The sequence below is a fragment of the Petaurus breviceps genome, unplaced genomic scaffold, assembly GCF_028583685.1.
Source record: "Petaurus breviceps papuanus isolate PSGF00001 unplaced genomic scaffold, PetGlider_PUasm1.0 138, whole genome shotgun sequence".
In the NCBI taxonomy this organism is placed as follows: Eukaryota; Metazoa; Chordata; class Mammalia; order Diprotodontia; family Petauridae; genus Petaurus; species Petaurus breviceps.
This window is the reverse complement of record NW_027185694.1, coordinates 9,392,951-9,409,078: the sequence shown is the minus strand read 5'-3', so window position 1 is coordinate 9,409,078 and position 16,128 is coordinate 9,392,951. Positions and strand designations below refer to the sequence as shown.

The window sequence follows — 16,128 nt, the reverse complement described above, 5'->3', positions numbered from 1 at the left end:
CCTCCCAGAGCTTCTGGATGGGGGGTGGGGGGTCACCTAAAATTTTAAGGTCCATAATTTTGAAATACTTAACTCACTTAGGAAGTCACAAATGAGCCTTAAACCAAAAAAAACAGAGTAGCTAAAACCAATACACAAGCGCTAGATTGAGATTTAGAAAAGAAAGAACCATAGGTCCTTTCAAATTATGTAAATAAAGTACATAAATAAGATCAGTGAAAATACTATGGTAAGTGAGCTGTCATATAAAGAATTTTTATTCTCTATAGAGAATATGGCTTTAGCATAGTTTTTCTATCTATCACATTGTTTTTTTCTCCACACCATATTCATGAAATCTTTATGTTTGGGAATGAGTAGTGGGTGAGATAAGTTCATAAATACTCTTTTATTTTCTACTATTATATATCATGAAGCATTAAGAATCCATCAAATCACAGAATTCTAGGGTTGGAAGAGGCCTTAGAGATCATCCTCATCAAAGGGTCTTAGGTCTTAGAGTTGGAAAGAGGGCCTTAGTAATCCCTGAGTCCAGTCCTCTCATTTTATAGATGAGAAATAAAATCCCAGAGAAATTACACAACTTGTTCAACTCAGGGGACAGCAATATTGTATTTCATGACACTACTTGAACAAGAACCATGTCCTTTTTTGTGTCAGGTAAACTCTAAATAAATTTCTTATTGGGCTTAGAAGATTTTGAAGTTTTCTCTTAAAACATTCCACTTACTTTTTGATCAACCTCAGCTCCTCAAAGGACTGAATGAGTTCCTAGTAACGAAGGGATAAGGCTGGATCTGGGATTTCGTTCACGTGAAGAAATCCAAGATGTGGGAGCTTCCTCTAGCAACTCAAGACTTCTCTGCAACTTTTAACCTTTACTTTAGGGCATTAAGGGATTAAGTGACTTGCCCAGGGTCACACAGCTAGTATGTGTCTGGGGTAGGACTTGAAATGGGGTCTTCCTTGCTCCAATGTGAGCTCCTTAGCCACTATGACACAGGTACTTCTCTGACTACAAAAGGGAAAGAAAATGATTCTCTTTTTGAAATACATTATTCAGAGACAGCATTCTCTAAAAATATAAGTTATAGAGAAGTTGACCTACATTGGTAGGGAGAGGGTCCTCATGGGGATGGATCTATGTTACCGTATACTGATGAAATCACAGGTTTAGTCTCTAATCCTAATTCTTCTAAGGCACCATTCAATTACTTCTTTCAGGCAACTAATTATCCTTCTTGGTCTAATCTCAAACAAATGAATGTTTCCTAAGATAGTAGTTTATGCTCCTTTGACTAATAGAAAATAGCCTAATATCTTTAAATACAAAGGCAAATGGAGATTCCAGATGGGAAAGTAGGAGGTTATCAGGATTGGGGAGGGAGCATAGAAAGTAAGGGGGAAAGAAATTTAAGGGCAGATGGTAGTGCTTTGGGTTTGGAACACTGGACACTATCTCAGAATGTGGTCTTTATGTGGCAGCAGGCATAACTGGGATATAGTATTTGGCTTTGAAGATGATTCAAAGTGGATGTGACAGGTTCCCTTCGAGCTCAAAAATCAATCAACAAACATTTATTAAGCACCTACTACATGCTAGGCATCGTGTTTAAGTACTGGGGATACAAAAAGAGGCAAAATACAGTCCCTGCTCCCAAGGAGTTTATCTTCTGATTCTTATGCTTCCTATGTCTCAGTACCTGTGTTTTTTCTCACATGCCATACTTAAAAATTGGACACAAAAATATGAATCGCAGCAATCAATAGGTTTAGAAAACCTGCAAAGTTTTCCAGTTTACCATGTGTCGATTTTACTTTGAAAAGCATAAAATGAAAATCCATTTTGAACCCGGAGCTCCACATATTCATCTACATGTTACATAAATAACAAAATAACTTCAAAATTACTCTCAGAAATTAACTTCAAAATTACACTGGAAAGCTTGCAAGGGAATCTATTTGCTTGGTTGGATAACCCATGGTTACCCACTTAACTCATTACACTGGAAACTACTGTTATATCTGGGATGTTGATTTTTTTTTTTTGAAAAGCAAAGATTCTTTTTGCGGTGAGCAGAAAGCTTGACATTAAATTTGTTTGTTTTTAAAAACAAATGTTGTATTGATGTTCTTTTTAAAAACATCACTGTCACTTGCCCAAGACTCTTTCTACCCTCACCCAGCTCTCAATAAAATTTTTTCTTGTAACAAAGAAGTACAGTAAAATATAACAAATTGATACACTGACCATGTCTGACAACATATAGCTCATTCTGCAGATAGAGTCCACTACTTTGGTGCTTAAAAAAGGAAGCAAGTTTTGCCATCGGTCCTTTGAAATCAAAATTAGTCACCGCATTAATGAGGGCCTTGATATATTTTAGTGTTTTTCCTGACACTCTTTTGGCCATTGTATAAATTGTTCTTCATTCTGTATAAGTTCATGCACTAATTTATGAATCCACAGACTCCCCTTTGATACTCTGTTCTAACAACCATCGATGTTCAGTTGCGCATGAGACTTACAGAGGAAAAGCACATTAAGTAGGGCAATCATTTTGTCACACTGAAACCTAGGAGTCTTGGTCAATCACATTCCCAATTCAGTAAGAGAAGATACATTTGTAAGGATCAAGCCTATCTTAGATGGATTCTATATATGCATAGAACTTGACTTTAGTTCCCAACTTAAAATAAATAGTAATGCCTATCTATAAATCTGAAGTTATGATTCAAGTCATTAGTAGTTTGTCTGAGATGTTCCAAAATGTACAGCACCAGTTTATAAGAAACCTAATATTTTCTTCCTGTATCTCTGTAGGATGGGAGAGGTAGCAATCTGACCTATAAAATATTGAACATACACATTTGATAAAGGTTCAGCTCTCCTGGTCTTCTAATAATGTTATAGTATATGGGGAGTACCCTAAATACATGTGTGATTATCTTAACATCCTTCAAAAGATGTTTGACATAAAACTTGAAGGATCTACGATTTTGTGAGGAGAGGGAACTACTGGTATAAGAACTATTTCACTTAGACAAATGTCCATCTATAACTTAGTTGTTTAGTTCTAGAGAGTCATATAGAGTTCAAATGGTTTACCCAGATTCACATGCCTAATAAGTGTCAGAAGTGGGACAAATATCTTTCAGACTCCAAGGCCACCACTCATTTGTCTATACCAAATCACTGTATTGCTATATCAACTTAATAATCCTTTAAGAATTAAATATACAGTTGCCAAAATAATACTCCAGATGCTTAGTTTTTAATAAAGTATACTCAAATGAGATAGCAATCAACAATGATCAAATAACTTGCATTTTATTTTGGTTGGTGTTTTAATGGTACATTTAATAAGCCTTTGGCAAGTCCTTAGATTCCTGACCCAAACATTTTTTTCCTCAACTGGATGGTGGTCACCCTATGTGTTTTTATATATAGTGTAACTGTATGTGCATAGAAAAGCAAAAGCAATTTATTTTTTAAAATTACATTCTAGTCCAACATACCATCTCTAAACTCTAGTTACATAATGGCCTTCTACAAAAAGTTAGAATCCAAAGGGTTCCATTCATATTACCTCATCACAACACGTGTTTGTGATGATGAAAACAATCCAGAAGTATGCCAGAAGGGTCTAGAAATCCACTCTGGGGTTGAGTTGTCCTGACTGGTGAGTGAGTTAATACAAACTCACCTAACCCACTCTGTCTAGCCAGCCCCAGAGCATACTTCATACTCTGTTCAGTTATGTACCAGGAATCCAGGGCCCATCTATGCATTTTCCCCCTATCTCACTGCTATATGTGTACTGACCCACTCCCCCAAAACTTTCCTTTTCTATCTCTCTCTGGAAACAGTAATCAAAACAATACTACTATTGCCACTGTAAAGGGAATGACAATCCATCCACTGTCAGATGACTTTTCTGCTAATTCCTGTGATTCCTCAGACCAAAACTCCCTTCTCTGGCTATACATGGCTTCCACCATATATATAGCCTTCCATAATCAAAATGTTAGCTTCTGAGAAGCGAGGACACACTTACTTTGGTATTTATATTCTCAATACTTTGCACAGTACCTAGTACATAATACATACTGAATATATTTTTAAAATTCATTCAAGGATATGAAAGTCTATTTAGGATTAAAATTTTGTTTTTGTATTATACTGAATAATATATCCACAGTTAATCAAGAGCTAATACAACTTTAAATTCTTCTATTTTACAATGTATCCCTAGTGCTTAAGTTCAGTGCCCCAGTACATTTGTGGTTGTTAAGTTGTTTCAGACGTGTCTAATGACTCTTCGTGACCCCATTTGGGGTTTGCTTGGCAAAGATACTATAGTGTTTTACCATGTCCCTCTCCAGCTCATTTTAAAGATGAGGAAACTGAGGCAAATAGGGGTAAGTGACTTGCCCAGGGTCACACAGTTAGTAAATATCAGAGGCTGGATTTTAACTCAGGTCTTCCTGACTCTGGGCGCAGGGCTCTATCCACTGCACCACCCAGCTGTCCTAGGTACCTGGCACATAGCAAGGGCTTAATAAATGCTAGCTGACTGACTGCCCCAGTAGAGTTAGAGTTAACAGCTCTTCATGAGCAAGAACCACCCCACAGAGTGTTTTCTTCAGTCTGTGTTCATAGGTCTTTTGAGAAAGACAGAGAACTCCAGTGTGTACAATGAGGTCTATTGCCCGTCTCTCCAGGAGCGAGATAAAATACATGTAAGTTCATGTTCACAACACATCCTACTCCACTGGAGAGACAGGCTAGAGGGAGTGTATCTGTTTCATTTGTCACATTCTGATGAAAGATGCAGGAGTTACAATCTCTTAACCTTATTGTACTCACTCATTGTGTTGTGAGCACTGAACAAAATAAAGAGAGGCTGCTGTGCGGGAAAAGGAAGGGAGATAGCATAGATTATTCCATTCATTTAACCTTTAAAAAAAAACCACCCAGGTTTGAACAAATTTATATCACAGAGTAAATTCACAAAGTTAATTATAGCTATAATTTGTTTTGTAAAAATGATTCCCAGTGGCTGCTGAGGTCATTCTCAGGGGGTTGCTATGGTGACAGGCACAAGGTACATTACCAAGGCGATGTATGTGTAACAAATGGTTGGCAGAAGCTCTTTCCTGACGTAAGGAAGTGATGGCTAACATAGCTTATGTGAAACTTATATTACTAAGATAACTGACAGCTTCATGATCAATTTCAGAATACAGAAGCCTCAAAACTGACCCCCCAAAAATCCCTTCAGCATAATACGTCACTCAATGTTGCTTAAAAAAATCATAATTCTTTATTTAAAAAAAAGTTGGGGAAAATACGATCTTTGTTCATTGTTCAAAAGGTGGGATGAGACGACCTCTAAGGTTTTTCTAATTCAAAGGTTTTTTGACTAGCATGGCATTTTGGAATTAGAATTTGTGGGTCTCCTTTTTTTATGTTAAAAAAGAAAAACAACAAAACGGGGTTGTCATCTACCTGTTTTTATGCAATGGCCTTTCATACTGTTGTTTTGCCTTGGTTGTGAGAGTATAATACAATATAATATAATATAATATAATGTAATGTAATGTAATGTAATGTAATATAATATAACATAACATAACATAACAATATAATATAATATACTATCAAGGAAGAACTGTGTAAATGTTGTACTTTTGTAGAGGATAGAGTCAGTAAGATGGATGGCTAGAAAGGGAGGCAGGTTTGTCATGTAGCAGGTAAAAATGATAGACAACCCATTTTGTCCATTAACATCTTTACGATGTCAAAAGAGCTGGAAGAAGGCTCACTAGCATATTAAGTGTACAAGGATGTATGGGAAGATATGGGCAACAAGTTACCCAAGATGAGAAGGTATAGACAGATTGTGTTTAGCTCAATGCCTGGTATACAAATGATGATGATGAAAATGATTAACATTTATATAGCATTTACTATGAGACAGGCACTGTACTAAGCACTGTACAATTATCATTATTTCATCTGATCCCCATTTCACAGATGAGGAAACTGAAGCAAACAGAGATTAAGTGCTTTAGCTAGGTCACATAGTTAATAAGTGACTGAAGCTGAATTTGAACTCAGGTCTTTCTGACTGCAGGTCCAAACCTCTTTCCACTGTGCCACCTAGCTGTCCTGCAAGGTAGGTGCTTAGTAAATATTGATTGTCTGTGATCTACAGCATTGCAAAGTATATCAACTGAAGAACCATCAAAGTACTGAAGCAAGCAAGATTCAGATGCCAAATGGAAACTTAGAATAATAATACTTATGTGATGCTTTTGAGTGTGCCAAGGACTTTGATACAGATAATTTTATTTGAGTCTCACAACAACTCTGTGAGGTATTAGAGGCATTATTACCATTTTAGAGTTATTTGCTCAAAGTTATACTTTGTTGTTGTTTTTCATTGTGTCTGACTCTTTGTGATCCCATTCGGGGTTTTCTTGTTAAAGATACCAGAGTGGTTTGCCATTTCCTTCTCCAGCTCATTTTACAGATGAAGCAACTGAGGCAGTGTTAAGTGACTTGCCCAGGGTCACACAGCCAATAAGCCCAGGGCCACACAGCTAGGAAATATCTGAGGCCAAATCTGAGTTAAGGAAGAGGAGTCTTCTTGACTCCAGGCCTAGCACTCTGTCCACTGTGATACCTAGCTGCCTCAAAGTTACGTAGCTAGTGTCAAAAATGGGGCTTGAGTCTTGGGCTTCTGTGACTCTAGAACTAACATTTCATCCACAATGACATCTAATAATTGGAAAGATAATCAGAAAGGAGACGTGTGGTTATCAAGTTTCCTGATTTCCTTTGGATCTAGTTCACATGAACACATGTTAATCTGTGTGGTTGCTTTAAAATTCAGTCAAGTTTTTCAGGACACAGGGTTAGGCTCTCTATGTGACAGCAGAAAATGAGTGGGGGAGCCTCTAATCAACATGCAAATCAACTTCTGAATATGAAATAGCATCATAACATTTTGCCTCTGAAAAGGAATGAACTCAGGAGGCCCAATATAATTGTTCCATAGTTTTTCAAATTTGTTTTTCTTTTCTGGAAGAAAAAGCATAGCCATTTAGAGAAACAATGGTTATTTTCTGGTAGAGAAGCAATAGGGGCAGCTAGGTGGTGTAGAGTTCTAGGCCAGGAATCAGGAAGACTTATCTTCATGAGTTCAAATCTGGCCTTGTACACTTACTAACTATGTGACCCTGGGCAAGTCACTTAACTTTGCCTCAGTTTCCTCATCTGTAAAGTGAATTGGAGAAGGAAATAGCAAAACACTATAATATATCTGCCAAAACTCCCCCCAACAAAACAAAACCCAAATGGGGTCATGAAGAGAGGGACGTGACTGAAAAGACTAAACAACAGAGAAGCAATAATGGGGCTTTACTGGGGATCTTTTGAAATTAAGTCTGTTGGTTGTCCTTGACACCTTAACCCACAATGGTTGTATCCAACTCAGAATTAATAGGGAGGTAGGAACAAATGCAAGAAGAAGCACAGACTTCTTAAAAGCAGTTTTTAAAGACAGAAGGAACTAGGAAATGAAAGGTTGGTAAGTGAAATACATTGTATTACAGCTTGGATTTTTTTAAAATCTAATTGAGAAATTAGGCATATGACCCTCAGTCATGAAACCAAAAAGGAAAAAGCATCTGTGGGTGGCAAGAGGAAAAAAAAATCTTTGTCAACATTTGGTGCAAAGCCTACCCATCATAAAAAGATAAATGAAACAGATTCTTAGATCACAGAAATAACATAATCCAGCAAATGGAGGAATTCTTTAGCACCTGGGCCTCCTGGAGTGATGTTACTTCCATTATAGTACCTGCTTTTGTATTCACATCACTAGAATGGTATAAAGATGAAGATATGGGACAGTTAAGGATACTGTCAAGCTTCTTACAACTTAATTATTGAAAAGAAGGTTATAGAAAGTAGGTTTGTTTCATTAAAAAAATTAAGAGGAGGCCTCATTGTGATAAGAATATCCTTAAGGGAATTAAAAAGCTAGATCACTCTACAAGGCTTTGGGAATCATTATCAAAAGCAGGGAAGCCAAGGAGAGAACAGAAGTCCAGTGATTTTTGAGAAACTGTCTTTACATAGTTGAGACTGAGGGACCAAAAGGGGTCAATTGGAAAAAGGGGAGATAACTGTTTTAAAAATCTATTCATATATTTTGTAGGCAAGTCAAATAGTGGAATAAAGCTGCTACTAGAAAAGGAAGAGGTATAGAGAGGTCTGTTCCCTGCCTCCCCCATGCCCTACACATCTAAGCCTGTTGTCTGTTTTCAAATCTTTCACCCCTGTTTGATGGGATTCTTGCTACCAAGAGGCAACACAGCATTTACTTTTATCTAGTTGGTTAGTCACCAAAAGGTAAATGAACACATATGCTTTCATCTCCTTTGAGGAGAAAATATATTTTGTGGAGGTGGAACAATTTTTGAATTCTCTCCATCAATTCTAAGTATCCCAGAGATTGCAGGACTTTTAACTTTTGCCATAAATATTTTTCATTTACTAAAAAGTATGATTTTAAATATAAAAAATGGGAGGTAAAAACAACAACAAAAAAGAAGAAGTAATAGTAGACTATAAATCTTTTGCTTCTGTAGCTAGGAGGTATAATGAATGGTGTTGAGCCTGAAGCCAGGAAACCTCAGTTCAAAAATGGCTCAGACCTTGGGCAAAGCCCTTACCTCTGCTTGTCTCAGTTTCCTCAAATGTAAAATGGGAATAACAGTAGCAGCTACCTTTCAGGGTTGTTGTGAGTCACTTGATCAATCAATACACTTTTATTATTATCCACTAAGCATTGGTGATAAAAATACAAATGAGAAACAGTACTTATATCCTGTCTGGAGAAATAAGAGATACACATAAATATAAAACAAGCATGTGGTAATTGGGGGCAGGGAAGGCATTCATAGCTGAGGGATCAGAAAAGGTCACATACAGAAGGTGGCCCCAGAAGCTGGGGTTCTAGGCTGCCAAGGTGAGGAGGGAAAGCCCTTTAGGAATAGGGAAAGCCTATACAAAGGCAAGGAGAGAGGAAATGAAGCCTCATGTATGAGTACTGTCATAGCAACTGCGTCACTGTATTCATGGGTTCAGAGACTAGAAAGGTAGGCTAGAGAAGGACTTCGAAGGGCTTTAAAAGCTAAACACAAGAGGTGATAGGGAGGTGCTGGAGGTTTTTGAATGCAGAGTGATGTGGTTGCATCTGTACCTTACAAACATCATAAATTAGAAGCTGTGTATTGAACAAGAATCACCTGTGACCTAGGAAGACCCTAAGACTGATTGAACTCCTTCCTGTGAGTCCCTTGACTCCAAGAAATGTACCTATCCAGAGAGTTTGTTTTTAATTTTTATATTAAGAATTTCAAAGGAAAAACTGCACAGCCTGTTTCCCCCTAGGCCTGGAATGAACGTCTTCCTCATTTCTTTCTCTTAGAATCCCTAATGTGGGTAGGTGGGTGGCTTAGTGGAGAGAGTGAATGGCTTGAAGTCAGGAAGACACATCTTCCTCAATTCAAATCTTGCCTATGACACTAGTTATGTGACCCTGGACATGTCACTTAACTCTGTCTCAATTTCTTCTTCTGTAAAATGAGCTGGAGAAGGAAATGGCAAATCAATCTTATATCTTTGCCAAGAAAACCCCAAATGGGGTCATGATGAGTCAGACACAACTGAAAATGACTAAACAAAAACAACAAAAAATCTCTAATGTGCTTTAAAGCTCAGTTCAAGTATCAACCCTTATATGAGGCCTCTTTAAAAATTCTCTTCAGTTGTTAATGTCACATCCCAATTACTTTCACCTACTTTTTACATATTTGCTTACATGCTTTATTTCCTCCCGATAGAATGTAAGCCCTTGAGGGCAAACACCATTGGACTAAGTCTAAACATATAGAACAGGTGAAAAGTCAGGATTGGAAATGTAAATAGAGGTTGAACAGTTAAATCTATTAGAAGGATCAGTCCCTGTGGGAGTGAATATAAAGAGAGCGCAGTTTAAGGCTGTCTGCCTCTAGTTAGGGAGCAGAAAAAGGAAATGAAACCAGCAAAGGAAACATATAGTAAGGGGGAAGAGACAAGAGAACCAGATGTGTGCTGTGTCACGGGGGCCAAGAGTTTCAGGAAAGAAAATAGCCAACTTAGGTCAAATTTAAAAAATGAACAGTTTTCAAAGGACCTTGTCTTCTATCAATTTTAAGGAACTTAAAATCTGGTAGAGAGTAGACACTGATCGAGACTTACACCTAACAGAAACAGTACATAAAAGTGACTGAATCCTCAAACAAGCAAATGTTACCACTTAGGGTTGCAATTTGGCAACATGGATTATAATCTAAAAAAGCTGCGACTAATTCAAATCAGAATTCTTTGAACCTTGCTCTGTGCTCTGTGCTGTGAATTTTGTGGGTGCTCAGCACATTCCTAGACACTGTTATTGCTGTTCAATCATTTCAGTCATGTCCAACTCTTTGTGACCCCATTTAGGATTTTCCTGGCAGAGATACTGGAGTGGTTTGCCATTTTACAGCTCATTTTGCAGATGAGACAAACAGTGCTAAATGACTTGCCCAGGGTCACACAGCTAGAAAGTGTCTGAGGCCAGAGTGAACTCAGGTCTTCCTCATTCCAGACTTGATGCTCTAGGTGCCACCCACTGCATTGGTTATTTTAAAAGTGGGGGTGGGGAAACCCTGCCCAGGGATTATTTATTCAATTAAACAAATACATATTGAGAACCCACCATGTAGCAGGCACTGAGAAGCCTCTGTCAGACATCCAAAGATAAATAAGATGGTCATAGGTTCCAGACTTTTTCATTCCCCCTCAAACCTCCCATGGCTCACTTCTCCTCACTCTCTCACTGGAAAATCTTCCCTCATATTTCACTGAAAAAAAATGAGAGGATTCACTGAGAGGTCCCTCTTCTACCTTCCATCTAATCCCACATCACCTAGGTTCCTTCTGCTACTATCCACATCCATCTCACATGAAGAGGTAACCCTACTCTTACCAAGGCTAACCTGTCTTTATGCACAAGAGATGCTATTCCATCTCATTTTCTCCTGCAAACCACCCCGTCAATCATCCTTACTCTTACTTTTTTAAATCTTTCATTATCTACTGGCTGCTTCCCTGCTGCCTATAAACATGCCCATGTCTCCTTCATCCTTAACCCCCACACCTCAAAAAAAAAAAAAAACAAGCCCCTCTCATTCGATCCAGCCATCTCTACTAGCTATCATGTCATATTTCTCCACTCTATTGTGGTTAAACTCCATGAGAAGTCTGTCTACAACAGCTGCCTCCCCTTTCTTTCCTCTCACTCTCTTCATAACTCTATAGAGTCTGGCTTCCAACCTCATCATTCAACTGCTCTGTCCGAAATTATCAGTGATCTCTTCACTGGCCAATCCAAAGGCCTTTTAAAAATCCTCATCCTTGACCTCTCTGTGGGCTTTGATACTCGATCATTTTCTTCTTCTTGATACTGTCTTCTCTCTTGATTTTTGTGACACTGCTTTGCCATGGTTCAGCTGACACCTTTACCCTACCTGCCTGACCACTCCTCAGTTTCCTTTCCTGGGTTTTTATTTAGATCATGCCCATTAACTGTAGGTGGCCCACAGGGTTCAGTACTGGGACCTCTTTTCTTCCCTTTTCTGCCAAAAGCAGTGGATAGAGCACTGGGCCTGCAATCAGGAAGACCTGAGTTCAAATTTTACCTCAGATACTCATTAGCTGTGTGACCCTGGGCAAGCCACTTAACCTCTGTTTGACTACGTTTCCCAACTATGAGTGGGAATAATAATGGCACCTACATTGCAGGGTTTTTGGAAGGTTCAAATAAGATAATATGTGCAATAAACTGCTTAGCACAGAGTGTGGCACATTGTAGTTTTATATAAATGCTTTTTATTCTTCCCTCTCTTCTATATTAGATCTAATCAATTCCCATGGATTAAATTACCATCTCTATGCTAATTATTCTCAAATCTCCCATCCAGCTCTAACCTTTCTGCTGATCTTCAAATTCATATCTCCACTTGCCCATTGGATGTGTCAGACTAGAGGTCTGACATATACATAGACATCTCAAATGTCCAGAATTGATCTCATTATCTTTCCTAACATATGCTCCCTCCCTGCTTCTGAACTTCCCTTTTATAGCTGAAGGTACCACCATCCAGGCTCCCCATCTAAGTGTCATCCTTGACTCCTCCTCACCACTCCTATATCCAATCTGTTGTCAAGTTCTATTGATTTTACCCTCTCTTAATATCTCTTGAAAACATTCCCTTCCCTCCTTTGACACTGCCACCACTTCAGTACGGGCCCTCATTACCTTATTCCTGGACTGCTCTTTTTTAAATTTTTTGCTTTTTTGGAGTGGGGAATGCAGGGCAATCGGGGTTAAGGGACTTACCCAAGGTCACACAGCTAGTAAGTATTAAGTGTCGGAGGCTGGATTTGAACTCAGGTCCTCCTGATTCCAGGGCCAGTGCTCTATTCACTGTGTCACCTAGCCACCCCCCTGGACTACTCTTTTGATTGGTTTCCCTGCCTCAAGTCTTTCCCTACTACAGTCAAACTTTCATGAGCTGTTGAATTAATGGTCTGAAAGCTCAGGTCTGACCATGTCACTCTTCTACTCAACAAACTCCCATCACCTACAGGATCACTAAGTCACTAAATTTCTTCAGGCTTCATTTTCCCATCTACAAAATGGCACCCATCACTTCCAGGATCAAATATAAAATCCTTTGTTTGACACTCAAAGCCCATCATGACCTGGCCTCTTCCTTCTTTGCCAGTTTTGTTACACTTTAGTCATCCCCATGTGTTTACTCTGCAATCCTGTGATGTTGGCCTTGCTTTTCTTCACACAATATTCTTCCTCTTCTAACTCAATGTTTTCTCTGGCTGTCTCCCATGCCTGGAATTCTCTCCCCCACTGGATTCCTGGTTTCCATAAAATCCCAGTTAAAATCTCACCTTCTACACAACTTTCATGATTCCCCTAAATTCTAGTTCCTTCTCTCTGTTGATTATCTTCAACTTATCCTGTTTATATCTTGTTTCTACATAGTGGTTTGCATGTTGTCTCCCCCATTAGTCTGTGTATTCCTTGACAGCAGGATTTATTAAGGGAGCCTTTCTTTGTATCTCCACATAGTAGATGCCTGGCACCTAGCAGGCACTTAATAAATGCTTATTGAGGGGGCAGCTAGGTGGCACAGTGAATAGAGCACTAGCTCTGGAGTCAGGAGGACCTGAGTTCAAATCCAGCCTTGGACACTTGACACATTTCCTAACTGTGTGGCCTTGGGCAAGTCATAACCTCAATTAATTCACCTTCCCCCCTCCAAAATATAAAATAAAATAAATGCTTACTGACAGACAAGATCAAAGATTTAGAACTGAAGGTTTACATCCAATAGTCTAACTCTCTCTACCTGGGGCCCAGACAGGGGAAGCAATTTGCTCTTGGTCACATGAAGTAGGAGGGGATAGAAGTAGGATTTGAACTCAGGTCTCCTGACTTTAAACCTAGCCCTCTTTTCACTACAGCATGTTCTCTCTCAAGTCTTTGGATTCACGATGCTTATAATTTAAGAATAACACAAATTTCTATTGAACTTTAAGTTGTACAAAATGCTATCCTCAAAAGCAGTCATGTGGTATCATATCCTCATTTTGTTGATGGGGAAAATTAGGCTTGAAGAAAGTTAGTGACTTTCTAGGATTATAAGATCTTACTTAAAATTAGTGTGAAAACCAGGATTTGAACCCAGGTCATTGGATAAGTCCAAAATTACCCACCATGACACCATAGATGCTCCTTCAAAAGGAGTAAGACAAGTCAATAATAATACAAGGAAAATAATAAATGAAATTGGAGAGGTACAAAGAAGATCTACAAAAGTTCAAAACAGGGAGAGATTACATTCAAAGAGCAGATCAGAGAAGGTTTCATGAGGAAGATTGCATTTGATAGGATTTTAGAGCAGGAAGGAAGCTTAGAGATCATTAAATCCAACCTCCTAATTTTACAGAAAAGAAAGGTAAGGCCAAGAGAAGCTTTATGCTTTACCCAGACTCAAACCCAAGAATTCTGACTTCCCCTTTTCAGGGTTCTTCTCATTTTGCCACTAATAAATTTAAAAGAAGGACAGGATTTCATTAGCAGGAGATTTAAGGGGTGGGTATTCCAGAAAATAGGTAAGACCAGTGATCAAAAACAGGAAGCTTCATTTACCTCTTTCTTTTAAAATTCAAATTTTGATTTGAAAAAATTAGAGACAATTATAAAAACGATACAAAATAATTTACATCTGAGAGTACTCTGGATCTCCCCCAATGCCTTATATTTCAGTTTACCCTCATTCTCTACCAATTCCAAACAGGCATTTTGAAGAGAAGCATTAGAAGAAAGTTTCAACATGTATTTGCAATTGCCACTGCCACAGTGAGAAAGAAAAGAGTAAATGGGTATACTGATGAGAAATGGCTGTTATCATTAGATAATTTTCTATGGTTATAATGAAGCTACTTTAAAAGGAAGTCCTGACTGGACGTAGATGATCTATCTGACTTTGTTCAGTCACCAAAAACAAAAACAAAACAAACAACACCCCCCCCCCTCCAGCCCAGAATGGTATTCTCCTGAGGAGACCTCTGGCAACTGTGTCCCCTGCATTAGAATTGTGCATTAATTTGCTGGCCACAGTGTGCTGTGTCCTTACAATAATGCTCCAAGAATGGAAGCACAAACATACCGCCAAGTTGTAAGCATATGGCAGATCAATTGAAGAAAGCAAATCCAAGTGTTTCCCCATTATCTTTTTCCCCCTAGGGAAGCCAGGCTAATGGATAAAGCACTTGGCCTTGAAATCAAGAGATTTGGCTGTAAGTCTTAGCTTTTGCACTTGCTGTGTGAATCTCAACAAGCCCCACTCTCAATCTCACTTTTCTCAGTTGTAAAGAGAGTATCTAAAGATTTCTGTTACCTGCTTCACAGATGTTGTGAGGAGAAGTATTTACTCATTAAAATACTACATATCAAGGTGAGTTGTTGAGAGGTAGCATGAGGTAATGGATAGAGAGGGCCAGGTATAAAACTGGGAAGACCTGGTTCATTCAAGTCCCACCATGTGGGGGTCATGGTGTCCATGTTACCCTTGGCAAATCACCCAATCTCTTGGTGTCCTACTAGGAATCTCTCTAAGACTAGAAATCACTGAGAAGGTACCAACTTACACTGGTAGAGGGACTTCCCTACATCAATGAAACCACAGGTCCAGTCTCTATTCTTATCAATGTTAGTTATGGCTATTCTTTTCTGACAATGTGAGATCAAATTGCTCTCCTATAATGACTGGTGATAAAGCATGTTTAAAGGGTTAAAGAAGCATGTTTAGAGCATATTTTAAGAGATAAAGAAGGTGATAAAATATATTTAAAAATAAAAACTTTGTCATTTAGACCAAAAATGGAAGAATAAGTACACCACATCTGGTACTCATCTGAATTCTTCATGGAAGACAAATGCACAATTCTAACCTTTTGACTGGCTTATAAGTACAAATCTAGGATCACTCCTAGAAAATGACTTGTATAAGATGTCAGACAATGAACAAAAACAGTCAAAATCTCATTCCAACAAAAAAGCAACATTTTATTATATTATTGGTGCTTCCTTTACATAATGACAGAGAGATATATTCATCTAGACTATTTTCTTTATAAGCACTACTAATTTACTCTTCCTTTTGAGAGAAGCAGGAGAAGGAGGTAAATTTTGGGGAAGGTAAATTTTGATGGCTGAAAGCTGTCCAGTTAACTTGGGGTTTACCAGCTAGAGTTTTTTCTTCCTTCCTTCCTCTCTCCTTTTCTTCCTCCCTCCCTCCTTTCTTCCTTCCTTTCTTTCTTCCCTCCCTCCCTCCCTTCCTTCTTTCCTTCCTTCCTTCCTTCCTTCCTTCCTTCCTTCCTTCCTTCCTTCCTTCCTTCCTTCCTTCCTTCCTTCCTTCCTTCCTTCCTTCCTTCCCTCCCTG

The 16,128-nt window shown here is 38.5% G+C and overlaps 1 protein-coding gene across 1 annotated transcript in view; it reads right to left on the bottom strand.

Moving 5' to 3' along the window:
- Positions 1-16,128, bottom strand: part of LOC138175163 (guanine nucleotide-binding protein G(q) subunit alpha) — a 427,316-nt gene that overhangs the window by 115,178 nt on the left and 296,010 nt on the right. The gene's annotated exons all lie outside the window — the stretch shown is intronic.